This window comes from Myotis davidii, unplaced genomic scaffold, assembly GCF_000327345.1.
Source record: "Myotis davidii unplaced genomic scaffold, ASM32734v1 scaffold499, whole genome shotgun sequence".
Taxonomy (NCBI): Eukaryota; Metazoa; Chordata; class Mammalia; order Chiroptera; family Vespertilionidae; genus Myotis; species Myotis davidii.
The window spans coordinates 228,738-251,639 of NW_006290677.1; the positions used below are offsets into that span (position 1 = coordinate 228,738).

General features: G+C 42.1%; 1 protein-coding gene across 4 annotated transcripts in view; it reads right to left on the reverse strand.

Moving 5' to 3' along the window:
• The window catches only part of RAB30 (RAB30, member RAS oncogene family), a 75,558-nt gene that overhangs the window by 22,238 nt on the left and 30,418 nt on the right, over positions 1 to 22,902 (reverse strand). Inside the window, exon 1 of one of the 4 annotated variants that reach the window (XM_006763740.2) lies at positions 17,214 to 17,600. The exons of the other annotated variants lie outside the window; for them this stretch is intronic. The gene's annotated coding sequence lies outside the window, so the exon portion shown is untranslated. Of the gene's footprint in view, positions 1 to 17,213; positions 17,601 to 22,902 lie in introns of those variants that run through there. 4 annotated transcript variants of the gene reach the window in all.

Below are 22,902 nucleotides of genomic sequence, written 5' to 3' on the forward strand. Positions count from 1 at the left end.
TACAGTCTGTGGAAACTATACATCAACTTACCACGCAGCCTGCTATGGCAGCTGCAATGTGCAGTAAGTGAAAGAAGGAAGGTGGAAAGCGGTGTGTATAGTAGGAAAAGGGGGCATATTATTATTTATCTGTGGAAGCATGAGCCTCTCTGGAAGGATACAAAAGAAAACCAGCAAGTGTTTGCCTCTAGAAAGGCTGTGATATCTAGTTCTTTCTAGGAAAAAGATAACCTCCAAATCCTAACAAATTATACTCTGCCCTTCTATTCATTCTACAGTAATGCTTAAGACAGTGAGAGGGGCCCTTTAAAAAAAAAAATCTGTTTTGGGTGCTCTGTTTCTCTGTTCTTTCCTTTGTCTGCTCTGCTGCACTCTTTCACATTCAAAAGAAACCAGCAAGTGTTTGCCTCTGGGGAGGCTTTGGTATCTAGTTCTTTCTAGGAAAAAGATAACCTCCAAATCCTAACAAATTATACTCTGCTCTTCTATTCATTCTACAGTAATGCTTAATACAGTGAGAGAGGCCCTTTAAAAAAAAATCTGTTTTGGGTGCTCTGTTTCTCTGTTCTTTCCTTTGTCTGCTCTGCTGCACTCTTTCACATGGCACAGAAGGACTATCTCACTTAGACTCTGGGTATCACTGCTTCTCTATTAAACTTTATCTCAGGCCCTAGCCAGTTTGTCTCAATGGATAGGGCATCAGCCTGTGGACCAAAGGGTCTCGGGTTTGATTCCGGTCAAGGGGCATATACTCTCTGTTCTATTCCATTGATCTGTATGCTTATACTCTGCTGCACCCTTTCACATGGCACAGAAGGACTATCCCACTTAGACTCTGGCTATCACTGCTTCTCTATTAAACTATATCTCAGGCCCTAGCCAGTTTGGCTCAGTGGATAGGGCCTGTGGGCCAAAGGGTCTTGGGTTTGATTCCGGTCAAGGGCACATACCTTGGTTGCAGGCTCCTCCCCTGCAAAAGACATCTGCAATGTGCATTAAGTGGTCAGGGCTCATGCAGGAGGCAACCAATCGATGTGTTTCTCTCCCATCGATGTTTCTCTCTGTCTCTCACCTCTCCCTCTCTCTTTCACTCTCCCTAAAAATCAATGGAAAAATATCCTTGGGTGAGGATTAAAAAAATAAACATAAAACATATCTCAGCACAGCAAGTCCCTGTATGGTAGATTCATTCTTTCAGACCAATTTCCCTCAAAACCAAGCATCCAGTGTATGACAGCCAAAACCGATGGGTAGAACAATAGTGTATCTGTGTCACTGATAAAAGTAAAACTCTGGCACATGCGTATCCAGCATTCCGCTCTGAAATTACTGTCACTGTACTCTGACACAGAATCTTCCTGAAGAAGCACTCAAAAGAGTGAGTTGCCTCCAGCCATGCAGCATGCCAGCAACAGCCAGAAGAGCATTCATGGTCTTCTGACACCAAATCAGAGCTGCTGCTAGGATGAATGAGGTCTGCAAAGATAACTCCCTAGTGAGCAAGGCCAAGGGCATAACCTCCACGGAGGCTGGCATGGAGCCATCGATGAGAGGGAGTTCAAAAACAGCCCCTGGGAATATTTTTAAAGACATATAAAACTAAAAACAAAGTAGGCCTGAGACCTTCACAGTACTCTTCATAAAAAGCAAAACCATAAAATATCTTCCTATTTATAGTCTTTGTCTATATTGTGTTTTATATTTTCCTATTTCCTAGAAATACACAATACATTTGGGATACCAGCCACATAAGAAAATTGAAAATTAAAGCTTTGAAACAGCATTTCATCAGCATTAACCAAAGCAAATGTCTGAATCCGGTTGTTGAAGTAACGATGCTCTGTCACCTTCCGGAGTGAGCAGATGTCACTGCCCAGAGCATAGGTTGGGTCTCCTACAGGGAGGTGGACGGAGAAGCGAGGGACACTGCACTGGACTCCCCCCGCATTAACTCCCCAGGCAGAGCTCATTTGTTAGGATACAAAGCACCTGGGCGCAGGTGCTTGCCAAAGAGTCTTGGATGCTCCTGGAAATACTATCACCTTGCTTCCTGGGGGAAAAGAAAGATACCCTTCCTACTCATTAATTCCTTTCCAAGATGGAGAGATTCTATCTGCAAATCATGTTTATTGAACTGATCTAAAAAAAGGCCCTTCCAGACCCAACTTGCTGTTTCCGTCCTCTGCACAAGCAGGCAAGGCTCCCTCTGTTGTCCTCCTCCAACAATAAACAATACCACCCATAAAGAGCTGGGTTGGGGGGGGGGGGGGTGGGGGGGGGGGAGATAGGGTCATACTACTATGCTTTTCTAATTCACACAAAGGTTTTGTAGTAACAGCAACTGCCCTAAAATTGAACCTACCTCACTGAGTTGTTATGCTGGATAAATGTGAAAATTTAAGTAAAATGGAGGGTCCTTAGGGGAGTTGAAATTTGAACCCAGGCTGTTATCTCTAAAGCACTTATACAGAGAGCCAGAAACATCGATGAGAGAGAAACACCGATCAGCTGCCTCCTGCACACTCCCCACTGGGGATGTGCCCACAACCCAGGTACATGCCCTTGACCGGAATCGAACCTGGGACCCCCCAGTCCGCAGACTGATGCTCTATCCGGTGAGCCAAACAGGTCAGGCCAGCTGAACTCTTATCAGCTGTGTATGCAGATTCCCTCTGCACTGGAAGCAGGACAAAGTAAAAGGGAAGAAGGTGTCCCAGTGCTCTGGGACTCACATAGATGAGGATAAACTACAGGAATTCACGAGTCTGTGAAGCTTCTCGGAGAAAACTATCTGGAGCCTAGGAGATCTACACACACCAGCCCATTTCATCCTTGAGACAGCCCTGTTGGGAGGGGTTTCTTAGTTACTGTTACTATCCATAAGCTTTTATGTCTAAACAGCACCTCAGGTTTGCAAGTGCTTTGCTAATTATCGTATCTGCATCTTGGCGAATACCGATGTGGGAGACAAGGTAGATATTCTTTCTCAACATGGTCCCCCAGTACACACACATACACACACAGCATGCCAAAAGCCATCTGTCACCAAGGTCCACAGATTTTCTTTCAGAAATGTTGCTTGAATTCCCTCTCTGTTCCAGCTTGTCTCTACCACACCCACCTGGCTCAGGCCCTGGTCAGCTGTCACCCAGCCTGTCTCCTGTACACTTCTAACCAGGTGAAGTATAACATGGCACAACTTTCCTCAATAGCAAGTTTTCAATTTTCATCAAAAGCCTTAACAATGTGCATACTCTTTGACCTAGCAATTCTGCTTGGGAGACTTTTCCTAAGGAATGATTCCAAGATGTGCACAAAGATTTCTTCCCAAGAAAGTTCCTTCCAGAATGACTTAAAATAAACCCTGCAAATGGAGGAAGGAGTAAACCGCCATCCAACAATAGAGAAGAGATCATACTTTCATAGAGCCACATGATGTAACATGATGAAATATATACTTGAAAGGAAATACATTTTTTATTGATTTTCCTTTTGTGGGGGAGGGGGGAAGAAAGGGAGAGAGCTGGAAACATCAAATGAGAGAGAAACATCAAACGGCTGCCTCCTGCACACCCCCTCCTGGAGTTGTAGGAGATCGAGTCTGCAACTTGGGCATGTGCCCTGACTGGGAATCGAACTGGAGACCTCAACCACTGTTTCACACCAGCCGGGCAGGAAATACATTTTTTAAATGCTTACCGCTGGGTGGCAGGATTATAGTTTATGTCCTTTTTTATAGGTTTATGTCTTTTCTAAATTTTCTTCAATAAATATGAAATTTAGAAATAATACACTTTGTTAAAACACCAGTGACCATCCACATTCAACTGGCCCTTCCAGAAATCATGATCTTACTTGGTATAAGCCAAAGCCATCACAGAGTTCAAAGCTGTCATGCACTAAGCTCACTGCTGGGAAATCACTTTAGTGAAAGAACTGAACCAACTCAAAATGCTAAGTGAACAAAAATGCTCACTACGTCTTATCTAAGAGAATTGGAAACAATCCAAATGTCCAACAAGGGATAGTTCAGTGTGGAACATCAACACCCTGGAATGCAGGGCAGCCGTTAGAAACGCCAATTATGAAAACTATGTAGAAATATGAAATAATGTTGACAATGGGCTATAAAATAGAAGGAATACACAAAGCTCATTTGTCAGGACTGCGGCTATGAAAAATAAGCATGCATGTGAACAAGGGCACTTCAAACATAAGAACATGTGTTGTATTAGGATTATGGGATTACAAGGAGCTTATTTTTTTTAAGTTTTTTTCATTTTTAAGTACATTTTTAACATTTCGCATGTACCACTGACACATTTTTTTTTAATGTAGAAAACATAGCACAGGGGAAAATAAATTACCAAAAGGAACACAATCACTGTCAGCATTTTGATGTGCTTCTCCCTGTCTCTTTTTCCTGTACCCTGGGTGGGTTTGTTTGGTTTTTATCCATGTAATCATGTTCAAGTTTTCTTAAAAGTAGCTACAAAATCATTTTGGTTATTTGAAGAATCTATGAACTTAGCATAAGATCTGTAAGAGAAAAACATCGTGGTGGTTTTTTTCAAGTATTACCAAGAGATCTGACCTAATATAATATCTGCGTGTAACAACAACAACAAAGCAGAAATATTTCACCACTGTGACAGAATAGACAGATTGGTCAAAGTTCCTAATGCTTGCAGAAAACTCTTAAGCCTATTTCAGTAGCCATAAACCAGGAACATGCGTTACGAAAGCTGATGTAGTTGGAAATTAGAAGGGATTTTACCAGACTGAAAACAGAAAGATGCAATGATGAACTAACTATGTTTTCAGATCAGAAAAAGTTTGAAGGGAACAAATCCAATCGGTCACTGGGTCCAGAATATTTAACCTCTTTACATCTCTCACATCCATACTCTCCTATGCACTTGCCCTGACCTTCATGGGGGCCAGCCTCTCACACCTGGGCTGCAGATGCCCTGTGCTGCCTGCTCGCTCTGCCTTCTTCTCACTTCCCCACTCATATGCAGACCTCCCTCCACTCTGCTGTCATCACGCACAGGCCTAACCGTGCCCCTCCTCCTGGGAGAGAAACAAGGATGGGGAAATCGCATCTAAGCAACACTTGGGCTCTGCAGCCCGTGAGTGAGTGTGGGCCCTGAAGAAAGTGAGAGGGGCAGCTGAGTCTGCTGTCACCACTGAGGGGCTCAGTTTCCACAGGACTGTGACACGCTTTTGTGCTTTTCAAACACCAGGGCCCACCGAGACAAGCCGACTATTCATCTCTTACATGTCTACCAGACACTGCCCTCTGTTCCAGGGCTGGGGGAAAGCCGCTGTGTTGGGCTGACTGAGATATGAAATGCCACCGCTAACGTAGCAAACCTCACTCAGGCACTCCTCACTTCTAGAAGAAATGTAACTGCACTTTTGGCCTTAGATGCTTTTATTTTATTTTTTTAATATCTCTTTATTGATTTCAGAGAGGAAGGTAGAGGGAGAGAGAAATCAAAACATCAATGATGACAGAGAATCATTGATCGGCTGCCTGCTGCCTCATTGGTGATCGAGCCCACAAACAGGGTAGATGCCCTGTCTGGGAATCGAACTGTGACTTCTTGGTCCATAGGTCACCACTCAAGCATTGAGCCACACAGGCCTGGCAGCCGTAGATGCTTTTAGAGACCAACTCCTGTACACGAGGCAATGGGACTCCACAGCAACCTTTCCAAAGAGTGAAGCTGACCATGTCATTTCCACACTTAGATCTGCTCCGCTGCTCCCTGATGCCTATACAAAGCCATTTGAAAGGAAGTGCGGTGCCCTGGTGATGAGGGTGAGCTATTGAGCCAAGCTGCCTCAGTCTGTGTCCTGCCTCTGCCTTTGGGGCCTTTGGACAAGTCCCCTATTATCCCGGTGCCTAAGTTTGTTTATTTGTAAACAGGGGTAATAACAGTACCTGTTCCAAAGGTGGTTGTGCAATCAAAGGAATTAATGTAATTCAGCATGAAGAAGTGAACCTGGCACAGAGGAAGCAGTCAATAAATATTAGGTGTTGCCCAGCCGGTGTGGCGCAGTAGTTGAGCATCGACCCATAAACCAGGAGGTCACAGTTCGATTCTGATCAGGGCACATACCTGAGGTTATGGGCTTAATCCCCAGTAGGGGGCATGCAAGAGGCAGCCAATGGATGATTCTCTCTCATCGTTGATATTTCTATCTTTCTCTCCCTCTCTCTTCCTCTCTCTGAAATGAATAAAAACATAAAAAAAAATGTTAGGTGCAGCTCTTGTCATTGTTACTGTTGGAGAAAGTTCACAGTCCCTAGCAGGGCACACAAAGCCATCCACAACTCAGAGGCTGCTCATCTCTCTGGCTTTGTTTCTCATGGCTTTTGAGTTTCCACCACCTGTTGTGACCACACAGCCACACCAGGCTCCCAGAGTGCGGAGCCTGAGGCAGGTTCATCCTCCACACCTTGACTCACACACCCATTCTCTCCTTGTTGGCTGGAGAGCAGCCACACATCTCTGAAACCCTCCTTCCCCCTCTATGTGCATTAGTCACCCACGCCTTTGTGTCTCCACTATATTCTAAGGAGACTCTCTCTATGAACACTTCATTATCCTCACCGGTTTATGTATCCTGCTTTCCCCACTAGACCCTAAGGACAGAGGCTCCTATGAATTCTTATCTGTGTCCCCATTGCCAGGCACTCAGTTGTCCCTAAATAAATATTTATTCAATAAATGCAAAAGAAAAAGTGCTCAGGACACACAAAAGCTGGAAATGCTTTTCAGAGAACCTAAACAACAGGAGAGGAAATCAAACCCCCAAACACTTTGATCCTATGGAGAATTAATTGGCAAAGATCCTATAACCAAAGAGAAGAAGAAAATTATAATTTCCCAAGAGAAAGCCAAACCTTGTTATAATGCAGTGTCTCTGTGTGTATGGGGAGGTGGGGGACAAAAGATACATTAATAATGGTTCTAAACTAGCTTATGTTGACTATTCATTGGATAATGCTTTTTAAGCCTTTTCTTCAACAAACAGAGTCATAGCTTTACTTTGTCCAGAGTGTGGGTTATTTAAATTAAAAATACTGCAGGGGGTGGAGACTGTAAGAAAGAAAGGCAATTAACTAATCTTTGTTTAATGTCTATGATGAGCCAGATACTTAGAAAATAATAGTTTCCATTTATTAAATACAGTGTGCTCAACACAGAACTATTCACTTTACATGTATTATCAAATTAGATCATGCAAGTCCTCAACAACTCCGAGACATGAGTATTGGCCTTTCCATTTTACAGATAGGAAAAACATATTCACTCATTCCATCCTTCTGTACTGAGCATCTACTGTGAGCCAGTCAGTCACTGGTCCAGGATCCACAGTGAAGAACCAGCCAAGTCCCCCCATCATAGAACATATATCCCAGGTGGGCAGAAAACAGAGCAATGAATGAATGGGGGATGAACATATAGATAAATGAACAAGAAGAATATCAGATTGTGACAAGTGCTACTAGAGAATTAAAACAGGAGGAAGGGACAGAGGCTGACTAGGTAAGTATTGTAGACCAGGCTGTCAGAGAAGGCCTCTCTGAGATGGCTATATTTAAGTTGATATTTGAATATGAAAGAGCCAAGCACATAAAGATGAAAGAAGAACATTTCAGACTGAAATAACAGCTGGTGCAGAGGCCCTAAAGTGAAAATGAACTTGGCATGTTTCAGGAATCAAAAGTAATGAAGCTGGGTACTTGGTCAATAAGAAGAGGCTAAGAGACTGACACGGGCAGGTCACAGGTCACATAGAAAGTAGTGGCCTCAGATTTGACAATATGAAGGTCATTAGTGGACACAGATAGAATAGTCCTGGTGGAATGATAGGAAGAGATTAGAGTGAGAGGAAGAAGTCAAAGCAAAAAAAACCCAAAATAAACAAAAAAACTATGGACAACTTTTAAGTTTTTAGTGAGAAAATAAAAATAAAAAACACTAAAAGATAGCTAGAGAGACTGGACAAAAATCGTGCACCTACAAATGAGGACAGTGGATGGGGAGTGAGGGAGGAGGGTGGGGTGGGAACTGGGAGGAGGGGAGTTATGGGGGGAAAAGAGAGGAACAAATGTAATAATCTGAACAATAAAGATTTAATTAATAAAACAATAAAGTCTCTGTTAGCTTCAAAAATAAAAAAAATAAAGGATAGCAAGAGAAAAATACAATGTCAACAGAATTTAAAATAAATGATAAAATTAGAAAAGGTTTGGAATTTGTTATTTTGCTTTCAGATAAGAAAGATTAGAACATGCTTATTTGCTACCAATAATTACCCAGGGATGAGGGTAAATTTAATGATGGCAAACAGACGGGACATAATTATAAGATCAAAGGTCTATAAGACTAGTCTTAATGAAGTTAATAATGTGCCCTAGGAAAAAAAATTGGTAGGTAGAGGAGCTGGGGTACTAATCCAGGTGTGTTTTGACTCGAAGGTGCGTCCTCTTTCTACCACACCTTGACTATAATAAATACAGGGTGGGCCAAAAGCCAGTGTACAGTTGTTTTTATGGAATGGAAAAATATCCCAACTCCAACCTGTGAAGTGAATCATAACAGAGATGGAAGGAATATTTAGAGAAGTAAAAGCCAACACAAATACTCCCTTCTTCCGTGTAAGCAAGTTCTATTTCTCATACAGACTTCTATTACTGCATTTTCACTCAAATGTCATGGCTTTAGTCTTACTAACTATAGGACCCTCAACTGTTGCCCTTTTATGTTCCTAGTGGGTTTGAGGAGAGGATGAGGACACTGAAATTAATCACCGTACACTGTAAGGGAAATCTCTCAAAGTAACTGCAATAAGGTAGTAAAAAGATTTTTTAAATCCCAGTTGTGTATAGTCAGCTAAAGTGAAGATGGAAATTAAGGAACGTGATTGTTTTTGTTTCCTTCCTCTTTACATGAATATCTGAAAAAGCAAGTGACATGCCTGTGCCTCTTGTCATGTTTCCCATGCTCGCTCCTACTCTACCACATGGTGGCACAACCTCACCCCTCCAGCCCCATCTTCTGTCACCTGGCTTCCCATTATCTGTTCTAGTTTCCCTTCTCCTTCAGGACAACATAGATGCCCTCTCTCCCATGAAGTCCTCCTTGGTCTCTCCTTCTCGGAATCTGATGGCACTAAGTTCTAGCTCTTGATCATATTAATGCTCAAAACTATTCTCTGATTCAGTAGGAAATTCAAACTATTTTCAGTAGGAAATTCAATATAATCATTGGCCATGGTTACTTTGAGAGGTCACTTAGGGATGATTCAGATAGATTTGAGTTGAAATTATGGCTCTGTTCAACTTCTGACAAACTGGGTAATTGGGCAAGTCACTTTCTGAAACTCAATTCCCCCACCTAGAAAATGAGAATAATACTACCTACTACCCACCACCTGGGTATGTAGCCAAAATGTGTCAGATAGCTCACTTTTCTGCTGAAAACTCTACAATGGCTTTCCATGGTTTTCAAAATCAAGTCCCGAACTCTTCAACATGTTTAAAACATCATCTCAACTCCCCTAGTGTCACTTCCCACCTAACTCACATTTCATATTCCAGTAACAATAAATTCCTCAGGATATTTCTCAGCCCATGCTGTTATTTATTTAGTTAGGTATTTGGTTAGTTAGTTATATTTGTGTAAGTATATGTTTATTTTTGGTCCCTTCAAACCCTGCACTCTTGTTCCACCTTGCTCAGACATCACTCTCCCAGAAGCTTTCCTGGATTTGTCACCTTCCCCCCATATACAGGTTAAGTTCTCCCATGATACCCTGGCCACAGCTTAATCATTGCAGTTATCCCACTGCAATGATTATTTATTTTATTACAATTCATTTATTTATTACAATTATTTATTTACAAGACTATCTAGTCCATAAAACTAGGGTCCCTTCAGGGAAAGGCCTGAGTTTTAGTCATCTTTGTGTCCTCAGCACAGTGCTTGGTACATACAGGTACTTACTCCTACTTCACTTTTCTGATGCCCCATTTCTCCATCTATGAAATGAGAAGAATATCATCTACTTGAAAGATTAGAGTTAAGGTTAAGTATTCAAAGCTGACCACAGGGTGGCTGGCATACAACCAGCCTTCAGTACATTTGATTAATGCGGACAATCAGACAAATGAAGGCAGTGCAATTCAGAAAAGGAAAAGGGTATATATCCCTGGGGGAGACAGGAAAGCCTTGGAGGAAGTGGCATTTGAACTAGACCTCAAAGGATGAATTTAAGCTGAGGGGCTATTTCCAGAGTTGTATGTGTTCTGCAAAACACAAAACTCAGATCACCTGCTCATCAGAAGAAAAGTAAATTTAGGGCGCTAGCCAGTTTGGCTCAGTGGAATGAAGAGTCTTGGGTTCAATTCCGGTCAAGGGCACATGCCCCGCTTGTGGGCTCGATCCCCAGTAGGGAGCATGCAGGAGGTTGCTGATCAATGATTCTCTCTCATGACTGATGTTTCTATCTCTCTCTCCCTCTCCCTTCCTCTCTGAAATCAATGAAATACATTTTTTTTAAAAAAGTAAATTTCGGAAATTCTGACTACTACATAGCCCTCTAGGAGACCCAAATGCACAGTAGCAAGGCTCTGAGAAGTCTCGAAGTAAGGAACTCTATTTAACTTTGTTGAATCCAGCACCCCAAATTTGACCACAAGTTCTCTACTTCTTTCTCTCTGAAGGATCACAGCATCTTGAGGAACAAACTTTAAGAAAAAACAGGTTAAGTGTTACCGTTGCAAAGTTAGATTTTGCAATAGGACCTCTCATAGATAACACCTTAACACCAGATTTTTAAGTACTGTAATCAGTAATTTTAAAAATTCTCCTGGCATTTTGCCCAAAGGGAAAAAGCAATGGAAGACTGTGCAGAGCTAAGTAGCTGTCAAAACAACAAATACCTGCCCTGTCCAGTGTGGCTCAGCTGGTTGGAGCACCCTCCTGTGCACCAAAGAGTCACAGTGTCGATTCCCTGTTCGAGGTGCACACGGGATGCAACCGATGTTTCTCTCCCTCTCCTTTCCTCTCTCTCTAAAATCAACAAAAAGCATATTCTGGCGGGGGGTGGGAGGGGAGGCATATACTCGGGTGAGGGTTAAATAAATAAATAAATTCCCCCACCCTTAAAAGAAAACAAATGCCCTCCTCCTGCAGCTGTGAGGTAGACTGTAGACCACAAGCCTTTCTTTCTTAAATTTAATTTTTTCCCATCACCATTTATCCCCCCTATCTTCCACCTCCACCCCCTCACTCCCTCTCACACCCCCCTCCTCTAACCACAAGCCTTTCTATCAAGGGAAACAAGGCATCTCTCTGACAAAGTCCATTCCTTCTTCGGTAGGATGTTTACACTCCAATAGCCATCCTCCCTCCCTCTCCAACCTGCTGACTAAGTAAGAAACACCAGACTTGAGAAAGCAAAGGGAACAGCATTGCGTAACAGCAAGTCACCAGACGAGGCACGCTTTGCTCCTTAATATTTACCAAACAGTGGTGTCAATAAAAGGCGAGAAGGGAAGGGGCATTGTCTGCTGTCTGTCCCCACCCTGGAAGCACAGTGTTCAGCAATCCAGGCTGCGAGTTAACAAATGTGCACTGGCAGCGAGGCATTGTGCTCATGATTCGGAGACAAACAGACACAGTCCCACCCACAAACCCGGCTTCGCAGGGAAATAGGCAGGTAAACAAACCGCAATGCAGCACGCGAAGTGCAAGCAAACAACTCTGTAATAAGAGGGGAGCACAAAACGCCAGCAAGGCACAAATGCGGGACTCCTTAATTTTGCCTAGACTCAAGGTCAGGAGGAAGGCGAGGTAAAATAAGAGGAGTCCCCTTAGTGCTCAGAAGATTGAAAATGAGTTGTGAAGGCAAAAAAAAAAAAAATCAAAACATGCATAACTAAATGAAATAGGGCTCTAGGGCTGAGCAGATCAGGGTAGGATAGAGCACGACTGGGGTGGGGGGGCGAGGGGGGCAGGCGACACCGAGAGCAGCGGGTCTTCCTGAGCCTGCGGCACACAGAACAGCTGCATCTAATTTCACTTGCTCCTGAAACCCACAGAAAGTAGGTGGAGTGTTGTTTTCTTCTTAATAACATAACCGTGCAAGTACAGGGGGAAAGGAGACTGGCTTAGCAGATTCAAGAAATCTGAACCCTAAACCAGATGCAGGGAAAGCTGAGAGCTGAGCCGACTGAAACCACAGAATCCTTCCAGGCCTGGACTGGCAGTCCCGTGTACCTAGGGGCATAGGATGCTACAATGACGAAGACCAGAGTGAAAGCCGCTGGAAAGCAGTCCCTACATCCTCTCTCCACTGGCAGAATTCTGGATGCTTAGTCTCTGGAGAACATAAAACAGAAATGTACTTGCTTTACAACCATCTGGGAAAAGGGGTTGGGGGATACAGATGAAACAAAAATGTCCATGAAGTGATCACTGGTGAACGTGGGTGATGGGAACACGGAAGTTCACTGTACTAGCCTCTCTGCTTCTGTAAATCTTTGATATTTTCCATAATAAAAAGTAAGAGTATCTCTGGTCCAGAAGGACCCAGCACGTCTGAAGGGAAGCATAACGAAGGGCATGTGTCTACACACGTGGAGTGCCCCACACCTTCCTGACTACCAGACGCTGTCGGGTAGAGCCACACACAGCAACGAGGAGCGGAAGACTCCTCCTGGGCAAACACAACTTAGGGAACCTGAAGATGCTGCCTCAGGGGCTCCCCAAAACAGCCCAGCCCAATCATGCCATAAGGAGGCTCAGAGTTAATCACCTCCATCCTATACTCAGTTTCCTGACAACTTTATTATGATAGAACTCACATAACCAATTCACCTTCTTAAAGCGTACAATTCAATGGTAGTTAGTATACTCACAGAGTGTACAACCATCACCACTGGGATGGTTTATTAAGATTTAATTCACATACTCAATTCACTCTTCTAAAGTGTACAATTCAGCGGTGTTTAGTATATTCATAGAGTTGTACAACCATCACCACCATCAATTTTAGGACATTGTCATCACTGCCTCCCAAAGAAAACCCTATACCCATTAGCAGTCACTCTGCATTTCAGCTACTCTCCAGCCCCAGGCAACTACTAATCTGTTTTCTGTCTGTACAGATTTGCCTATTCTAGACATTTCACATAAATGAAATCAGACACTGTGGGGTCTCATATGAGTGGCTTCTTTCACTTACCACAATGTCAAGATCTTGACAGCTTTTATTTCCCCCCTCCCCTTTTGCAATCGGAGTGACATATTGGGAAAGCCTCTAATAAAGACACAGACCACAGTAAACACAAAAAGAGCAACTTGAAGGAAACAGATATTATGTGGGAGGGGGAGAATGCCATTAATATTCTCACAAAAAGGAAATAAAACTGCCTCCATGATGTGAAAATAGGATACTATAAAAAGGAAACAGAGAACAAAACAAAAACAGAGCTCTTAGAAAATGACAACCCAATAGCAAAAATTAAAAAAAAAAAACAGACCTCAATAAAGGGATTAAAAGATAAAGTTGAGGAAATCTGCTAGTGTAGTCAAAAGATAAAGATAAGGAAAACAAGAGAGAGAAGTTGAAAACAGGAGAGAGAAGTTAATATTCTAAAGCAAGCATGTCAAACTCCCAGCCTGTGGGCCACATGCCTCGTTTATTTGGCCTGTGTTAGCCTTTGAGTTTGACATGCTTGTTCTAGAGGATCAGTACAGGGTGTTTCCTATCAGAATAAGAGAAATTCCCAAGAGAGAACAGAAAAGAAAGGAAAATCATGATGAATCAATATAATTCGACAAAACTGTGAAGAACTGAGGGTGCAGGTTGCCAGGTTGAAAGAGCCCAGCACACAGAGCACAATGTGAAATGACTGTGAATTTGCAGAAACTGCGAAGAGAAGATTCTACAAGCTGGAGGATGTCCTTCACCAAGTGGTAAACAAGAATCACAGGACCTAGTAGAGACACTACATTACCCATTTTCTAACATCACAACACTACTATCATACCTAGAAAATTAACAGTAATCCCTTGATATTAGTCCATAATAAAATTTCCCCAACATCTCAAAAACACCCTTTTAACAGGTAGACTGTTATAGGCTGCTAAATTGTGTCCTACACACACACACACTTTTATGTTGAAGCTCTAACCCCAGTACCTCAAAATGGGACTGTAATTAAAGATAGGGCCTCTAAAGGCCTGATCTAACCCCTCTGGTAAGAGGAGATTAGGACACACACACACACCAGGTCTGCATGTGCACAGAGGGATAACCATGTACAGAGGTGGGAAGAGGGCAGTCATTTGAAAGCCCAGGACAGAGGCCTCAGAGGAAACCAACTTGACAGCGCCTTCATCTTGGGTTTCCAGCCTCCGGAACTATAAGAAAATAAACTTATCTTGTTTAAACTACCCAATCTGTGATGTTTTATTATGGTACCTAACAAACTAACACACAGACTATCCAAATAAAAACAAGATTTATATATTACATTTGAAAATGTTCCATGTGCACTTTAGAAGAATGTATATTCTGTAGCTTTGGGGTGGAATGTTCTGAAGATGTCAATTAGTTCCATCTATGCTAGAGTGTCATTTAGTATTGCTGTTTCCTTGTTGATTTTTTTGTCTAGATGATTTATCCAGTGATGTCCATGGGGTATTGAAGTCCCCTACTATAAACATATATAATACATTTGGTTATCATTCCTAAACCACGTTGTTTTTTTCATGCTATTGACTTCATGCAGAGGCCAAGTCAGTTGTTCAACACTAAATTTATGTGTTTGGTTTCTTAGAGTGTGACTTAACTTGTCATCCTTTCCCCTGTATTCCCAATAAATTAAAGTCCCAATAAATTAAGCTCTAGAGGTTTGATCAGATGGAAGGGTCAACTTTTACGTAAGAATATTCCATAGGTGGTATACTACATACTCTCTTTTGAACCTGACAAATTATGATAAATAAACTTGGTCCAGATTCTTTCCTATTTGCCTTGACCATGTGCTGATGAAGTATCTTGCTTGTCCCCTCCCTGCTGTCTGTTTGGTTAGCTGATGGCATTCACTTCATCCCACAGAGAGCTAGAGATAGGCCATAGAGAGTAGGAGTAGAAAAGACAGAGCAGTCCTCTCTCTGTGATCATATCCTACTAAACGGCCAGTGCCTGGCCCACACTACCGCCCCATCAGATGCCCCAATTGTGGGTAGTGTCATATTTCCTAGGATTCACTCACAATCTTGCCTATTGACTTCCCCATTAGGACCTTTGGAACTCACGGGGAAGCTAAAGCCAGACTATGACCCTGAGTAAGTTCAGCTTATTTTTGGATCTAAAAGTGGCAACGTTATCCTTTTCTTATAAAGCTTGCTAGATTTATGCTTGCATCTTTGTTTTAAAAAAACTAAACAATGTATAGTTTAGTAATACAAACATGGGTGATTAAACCATAAAGAAAAGTACAAGAATGATGAACACAAAAATCAAGCTAGTCACTGCCTCTGGTGAGGAAGGAAGGAGACAGGATCTAGAGGCAGAGGGTACAGAAGCAGTTGAGTACCAATAATACTCAACTTGATAAACTGGCTGGTAGATACACATGTTTCAGTCTATTCTTCTACTTTGAACTGTAAATGTGTATTTAAAATACTCTTTGGTATGTATGTGTTCTATATTAATTATTGTACGTGAGCAGTGTGCTGTGGCTAGAACACGGGGCTTGAAGAGTAGAGTGAAAGGGAAAAGACTGGAAGTGGAGTAGACTCTGCAGGCAACTGGGAGCCTCAGCGATGCTCTCTCGGGAGTATCTATAGGGGACATTTGTATCCAAGATCAATTACAATGGCTTTCTCACAGCCTGTCTGTCCATCAAGAATGATGTCAAAAATCTTTTTTTTTTCCGACTAAGTTACTCAAAGATGAAATGTCTGGCATTGTAAGCCTTTCACTGGGAAACATAATAATGTGTTTGGTGTATTTTTCCAAAGAGAGAAGATTCAACTTCCTCTAGGGAATACATCTGCCTCAAATTCTTAAATAACACAAAGCTGGGAGGGATGCAGACAAATGTTCTAGATGGCAGAATTGGGACATAGAATGGCAGGTCAAATCTAGTCCAATTTACATCAACATCTACCGTTTAATGAGAACATATGATATGCCAAGAGTTTTACATAATTTATCTCATTTTATCCTCACAACCCCACTGGGAAGCTGAGACCCAGAGAAGTAACTTGCCCAAGGTCACAAAGCATGTGGTCATGATTTGAACCTAGGTTTTCAGATTAAAGTTTCAATCTCAAGTGAGATTTCTTCAGCTACTAGAAGATTTGGAAACAACCTAAGTGCCCATCAGCAGAGGAGTGGATTAAAAAACTGTGGTACATCTACACAATGGAATACTACGCCACTATAAAAAAGAAGCAACTTTTACCATTTGCAATAGCAGGGATGGAACTGGAGAGCATAATGCTAAGCGAAATAAGCCAGTTGGAGAAAGATAAATATCACATGATCTCACTCTTATGTGGGATATAATGATCAACATAATTTGATGAACAAAAATAGATCCAGAGATAAATGGCAGGGGCTGTGTGGGGTTTAGAGAGCAACCAAAGGACTTGTATGCATGCATATTAGCATAGCCAGTGGACACAGACACTGGGGTGGTGGGGGCTTGCCTGGGGTGGGAATGGCTGTGGGGGAGAGGGGTACCAATCGGGAGAGAAAAGGAGACATATGTAAAACTTTAGACAATAAAAAAAAGGAAAAAATTTTAACATTTAAAAACCAAATCCTCTTTACTCAATTCACTCTGTCAAACTCAGAGAACTGCCACCCAATTTCCATCTCCTTGGGCATATGAGGGTATCAGCACCTCAGAAAAATGATTAGACCAGACTGATCTCATTCATGAATGTAACTAACATTCAAGGACCCTCTGACAGCTGCCAGGAAACTCCTGTCTGCCTCAAGAGCAAGTCTGTCATCAAGAGTAAGTTGTAAAAGGGTTCCCAGCTCGGCTATGTCTGCCTCCCCATCTGTATTTAATACTTTGCCAAATTCAAGCTCTGCTGTTGTCGATGGGGGTCCCTTACACAAAGGCTGCTGGGCAAGACCCTTAAATCAGCCTGTTCCCCCACCTTCAACTTTCTCTCGTCTTCAGGGCCACTGTGATTTGATGGGTGTGTGAGGCTGAGAGAACAGCATAACCAGCTCCAACGCACAGTCATAGCCAATGGAGCAATCCCGAAAGACAGCCAGAGAATTTTAATGAAAACCAGAACACTCCAGGCTGCAAAGTCCAACTGCAGTCCAACTGCCAGCCCCTCCTCCTGCAGCTAAGAATCCCTGAGCCAGCACGGCCCCAAAAAGCAGGGAGAAAAATCCATTTAGCATTCAGAAACCTTCCACAGCAACCACTTTCCAGGGTCATTTAGGTGAGAGGCAAGGCACGTGCTAAGTGCAATAGGACGCAGGGTACCTAAGAGGCACAGGGTGTGGCAGCAGCAGATGAGCCAACAGATTATGAAACAGTCGTTTATAAAAAAATTAAAAAGCGCCTCTTTCTTCTGCCAAAGCTGTCTGAATACAGCTGCATACAAGGTTGGTGAGGAATCTTAACAAGCTTAAAGGGACCGTACTTCAGATACTCAAGAACCAGAGGTGAAGGGAAAAGAATATTTTGAGCACTTACTATGTGTCAGGCGCTCTTATCTCATTTTACCTTCACCTTGTGGTGGGAATTATAAACTGCATGTAACAGATAAGAACACTGACTCAGAGGTTAGATAACTTGTCCGAGGCACACAGCTGGCAGGGGTGAACCAAGACCCAAAGTTCAGTGTGCATGAGGCTCATCAGAAATAGACGCAGAATCCTGACCTGTCCTACCAGATAAAAAGAATCATCATTTACTGAACATGGGCTATGGGCCTGTAACTAAGCTAGGATTTTTGCATGCACGATATCATCTAATCCTCATAGCAACCATATAAGCTAGGAATTATTATTATTATTATTATTATCTTCATTTTCATTGAGGAAACTAAGGCTGGATGTTAAATAATTTGGCCAAGGTCATGACTTTGCCAGCATTTGATCCGAGATCTATCTCATTTTAGAGCCCCCATGTTAAAACACTCACCCTAAGAGCCTACAGAGGGGAACCACCAAGGCCATCATGCCAAGCCAGCAAGTTGCATAGAAACCTCTGCTCCCTTCCCAGCAGTTAATCCATGTGCCAGGGTTACCCTGTAATTCCTCCGAGCTTTCCTTAGTGGCGGCACAGACGCCCTGGCTCGGGATAGGCTGACAGTGACAGTTCCCCTTTCCCATGATCTGTGGGCTCTGCTGACACTGCATGTGTGAAGGAGAAGGCTACCACCATGATCCTGAGATGCTTGTGAGTCCAGAAGCCGACAGCTCCCTTCTGCAGGCTCTGCTCCACAGACCCACACACCTGACAGCAGCTTCCACTCCTCCACCTGCCGAAAAACAGCTCACAGGCTATTTGTATTCTTAACAGGAGACCATGTGCCTCCTCTTAGGCAACTATGATTTCCCAAGGGAAGACAACTGTCTAGACAGAGCATCCCAATCCATCTAGACAAGAGATTTGCCACAACAAGGTCACATTTGAGCATTTAGTTTTGGGGTCTGTATTCAGTGGCCCAGTGAAGGCTCTGGGCTTGGCACCCCTGGGTTATCAGACTGAGCATCACTCCGCACAACTGATATCCAGGGTTAGAACTGTCTTCCCAGCCAGGCAAGCATTACATCAGAGGAGTCACAGGCATCTCACACCTGACTGTGAGTCACACACAGAGGAACACTATATAAACAGTTCCATTAATCAGGCTGAAACTTCACAGAACTCTTGTACACGTGCTCAGAATAAAGCCCCAGGCTTTGAGGTGGACTGGATATCTAATGTGTGTCAGGTAATGTGACAGGTACATTCACAGCTGATATCTTAATTAATCTTCATAACATTCTGTGAGGTGGATAAGATTGCTAGGATACAGGTGCAGCAACAAAAGCCCAGAGGTTAACATAATTTACCCAAAGTCACACCAAAAGTGGCAAAGTCCAAATATGCTATTCAAAAAATATTTTTATTTATTTATTTATTGAGAGAGAGAAAAAACAATTTGTTACTTCACTTATTGATACATTCACCGGTTGCCTTTTGGATGTGCCCTGACTGGTGATCAAACACACAAACTTGGTGTATTGGGACAACGCTCAACTCCATTTTTAATGACTCCACAACCTTACATTCAGTCACTCATGAAGCCATTCATTATTCCTCAGGCATTTATGGAGCACCTTCTATGGAGAGCTACTGTGCTACTGTAGAGGATACAACTGCCAGCATTGTATCCTAGGTCCAGTCACCAAGAACTTACATTCTCATGAGGAAAGAAGGCAGGGCGATCTGAAGAATGGGTACAGGATGACGAGGTGAGGGGCTCAGATAAGGGATCAGGGCAGGCCTCTCTGAGGAAGTGGCCTCTGAGCTGAGATCTGAAAGATGAGAATGAGCCAGCCATTTGCAGAGCTCAGAAAGGCCGCACACAGGCAGAAGGACCAGTGCACGGACCATCTGCAGGAAGACGCTGGGCGTATCACAGAACATACAGGCCACCAGGACCAAGGCTGAGTGAGCAACAAAGGAAAAGAAAGTTTGAGAGGAGGCAGGCCTACTTGACCACAGAAAAGAGTTTGGATTTTGTCATAAGGGCAATGGAAAAATCAAAAAAGTGTTTTAATTAGGGGAGTGACAATCTGATTTGTGCCTTAAAGAGAGAGTTCTGGTGGCAGAGGGAGTGCAGGGAGGGGCAGAGTTAGGAATGAGGGCAGACACAGGAGAGGAGTTGGGCTGATGTAAGGAAGGGATGTCTCCTGGTCAGAGCTGGGGAAGTGGAATGAGGTTCCCCAGGTGCTGATGACTTTCCTGTCTTTGGAAGTGTTCAAGAATAAACCAGATGACCTCTTGGCTACATGGTTAAAGAATTCAATAATTGGGTGGACAAATCCTCCTCAGCCTAAAATCCTTCTAAACCCAAGAATTCTGTGGTTTTAAGATAAAATCTTTATTAATCTGACTTTCAGAACTGGAGTTGCCACAACTTCCTTGGTAAATCCCACCTTTCAAAAGGCACCTGAGAACAATATTAGCGTATTTCAGTCCATATAAAGTGACTCCTACTTTACTTCTTAGTGTCACGCATTTGCTGAAAGGCTTTGGTGTAAGTAAAAGGCACAAACTATGGAATCAGACAGCCCAGACCAGCTCTGAGATATCTGGCAAGTTATTTAAATCCTTAGAGTTTTAGTTTCTTTCTTTGAAAAATGGGAAAAATAATGCCTAATTCATGATAATTGCTGTAAGGACCAAAGTCTAATGTCTGAAACATTATAATAAGAATAATGATAAATGGCATTTATTGAGCCATTAGTGTATGCTTGCATGTACTATGTGATCTAGGGGCACTTTGTCATCTAATCCTTTAAAAAAAACCAGAAGGTAAGCACTATTACTATCCCAACATTAAAATTTAGGGAACTATTTCTAGAGGTTAAATAACTTACCTGAGAGTCACATAGCTATTTATTGCTCACATTATTAAAAAACAACAACAACAGGCAAATAACAAACTTCAACAAAAATTGAAAGAAAAAAAAACAAAGAAACCTATACTATTTATATAACTTGAGAAAAAGATGTAACCTACTGTTAAATTTAACAATCCATTTAATTTGCTGATTACACATTTAGTAAATATTTATTGAACATATAAATGAATAAATGAATGAATAAATAATTCCAACAAACCTGTATTCCAACAAACCATCAATTTAATTGAGAGTTTCCTATAAAACCACAATCTTCAAACTGCAGATAAATTGCCAACATAATGACCCATAGTCCATAAAGGAAGGTCCTGCCTGGCCGGCGTGGCTCAACGGTTGAGCACTGACCTATGAACCAGGTGGTCATGATTTGATTCCAGGTCAGGGCAAATGCCTGGGTTGCAGGCTTGATCCCCAGCGGGGGATGTGCAGGGGGTAGCAGATCAATGATTTTCTCTCCTCATTGATGTTTCTATCTCTCTCTCCCCCTTTCTCTCTGAAATCAATAAAAATATATGTTTTTTAAAAGGAAGGACCTAAGAAATATCATTCTCATACAGAACAAAAGGAGCAGGAATAACTGTTCTTCTTTCTTTGGAAAGTCAAACTGTTAGAGGGGTACTCAGGGCAGTTGGAAGAAGACAGAGCGCACCATAAATGGAAGCCTAGAAGAAGTGGTCTCAAAGAAAAGATGAGAAGCCGTCCAAAGGAGGCAGAATTTAAGAGAACAAAGCCTGACTTAATAACCAGGAGTTACTGATGGACTTCCTTAGAAATGTGGGAAAGGATACCAAGTTTCAAGGGCATTTGGATGAATGGGCTAAAGAGGAAGGGAACATGGTCTTTTTAAAAGTTTGGTGATAAAAAGGAGAAAAAAGTCCTAGCCAGTTTCGCTCAGTGGATAGGGCGTTGGTCTGCGGACTGAAGGGTCCCAGGTTCGATTCCAGTCAAGGACACATGCCTGGGTTGCAGGTTCGATCCCCAGTAGGGGGCATGCAGGAGGCAGCCGATTAATGATTCTCATCATTGATGTTTCTATCTCTCTCCCTCTCCCTTCCTCTCTAAAATCAATTAAAAAAATTTTTTAAAGGAGAGGGAAAAGCAGAAGGATGCTGGTAAGTATAGAAGGTGAGGAACAGGAGCCAAAAGAAGAGAAGCTGAAGACAGAACACAGATGAAGATACAAGAAAGAACTAGGAGGACCAGGCCTAAGGAAGGGAAGGGCAGAACAGACTATACAGGGAAAGGCTACCCTTGGGAAAAGAGAGGTCACCTTCTGCCCTGTGTCAAGAATGAAGAAGGAGAGACTAATGTATGCGCATAGTGAAAGTTACTCTGATTCAAGCTTGATGAATACAAAGAGTGATTGTTAGATAATACCATTTGAACTTAAAAGGATATTGATTTTCTTGGGCCACTCATAAATTGCTATCGAAAAGAAAAGCCATCATTTGGACCTACATTTTATACAGTTAAAAATCAGGCTTATTGAGATGTGCTTACATTCTGTTTCTTAATCTGGATGCTAGTGCACTGGTGTGTTCAGTTTGAAAATTTCATCAAGCTATATGCTTATGTGTGCACTTCTCTGTATGTTCACTCTATTTCAATAAACAGTTTTATTAACTTAGAATCATCACTCCTGTACTCTTCATACAGTTTTTTAAAAAGTAACTCAACCTCAAGAAAATTATATATTCTTTAGACAGGCAACATTCCTTTCCATTCTTTTAGATCTTCCATAGTAATAAATTCAAGATTACATATACAGTAGGTATCTAAACAATATATGTTGATGTGATTGGAAGAACTTTAGCACTTAATGTCCAGACTTAATACAAATCTATCTCCAGGAGGAGACACCTTTATGATTGTGAAACCTGGCAGACCCCACCTTAGCCAAATGAGCATCACCAATAATGGAATAAACTAACATATATGCCTCTCCTTGTGAAGCTATTTAGAATTCCTGCCAAAAATGTTTAACCTACATATAACCATGGAGAAATAACTAGACAAATTCAGGTTGTGAGATATTTTAAGAAAGCAGGCCTGGAATCTTAATCTTAAAAATATTAATGTCATAAAATACAAAAAAGAGGGAAACCTATGAATTAAAAGAGACTATTAAAAAGAGATTAAAGATGCATAGCAACTAAATTTAATGTGCAATCTTTGAGTAGACCTTAGATT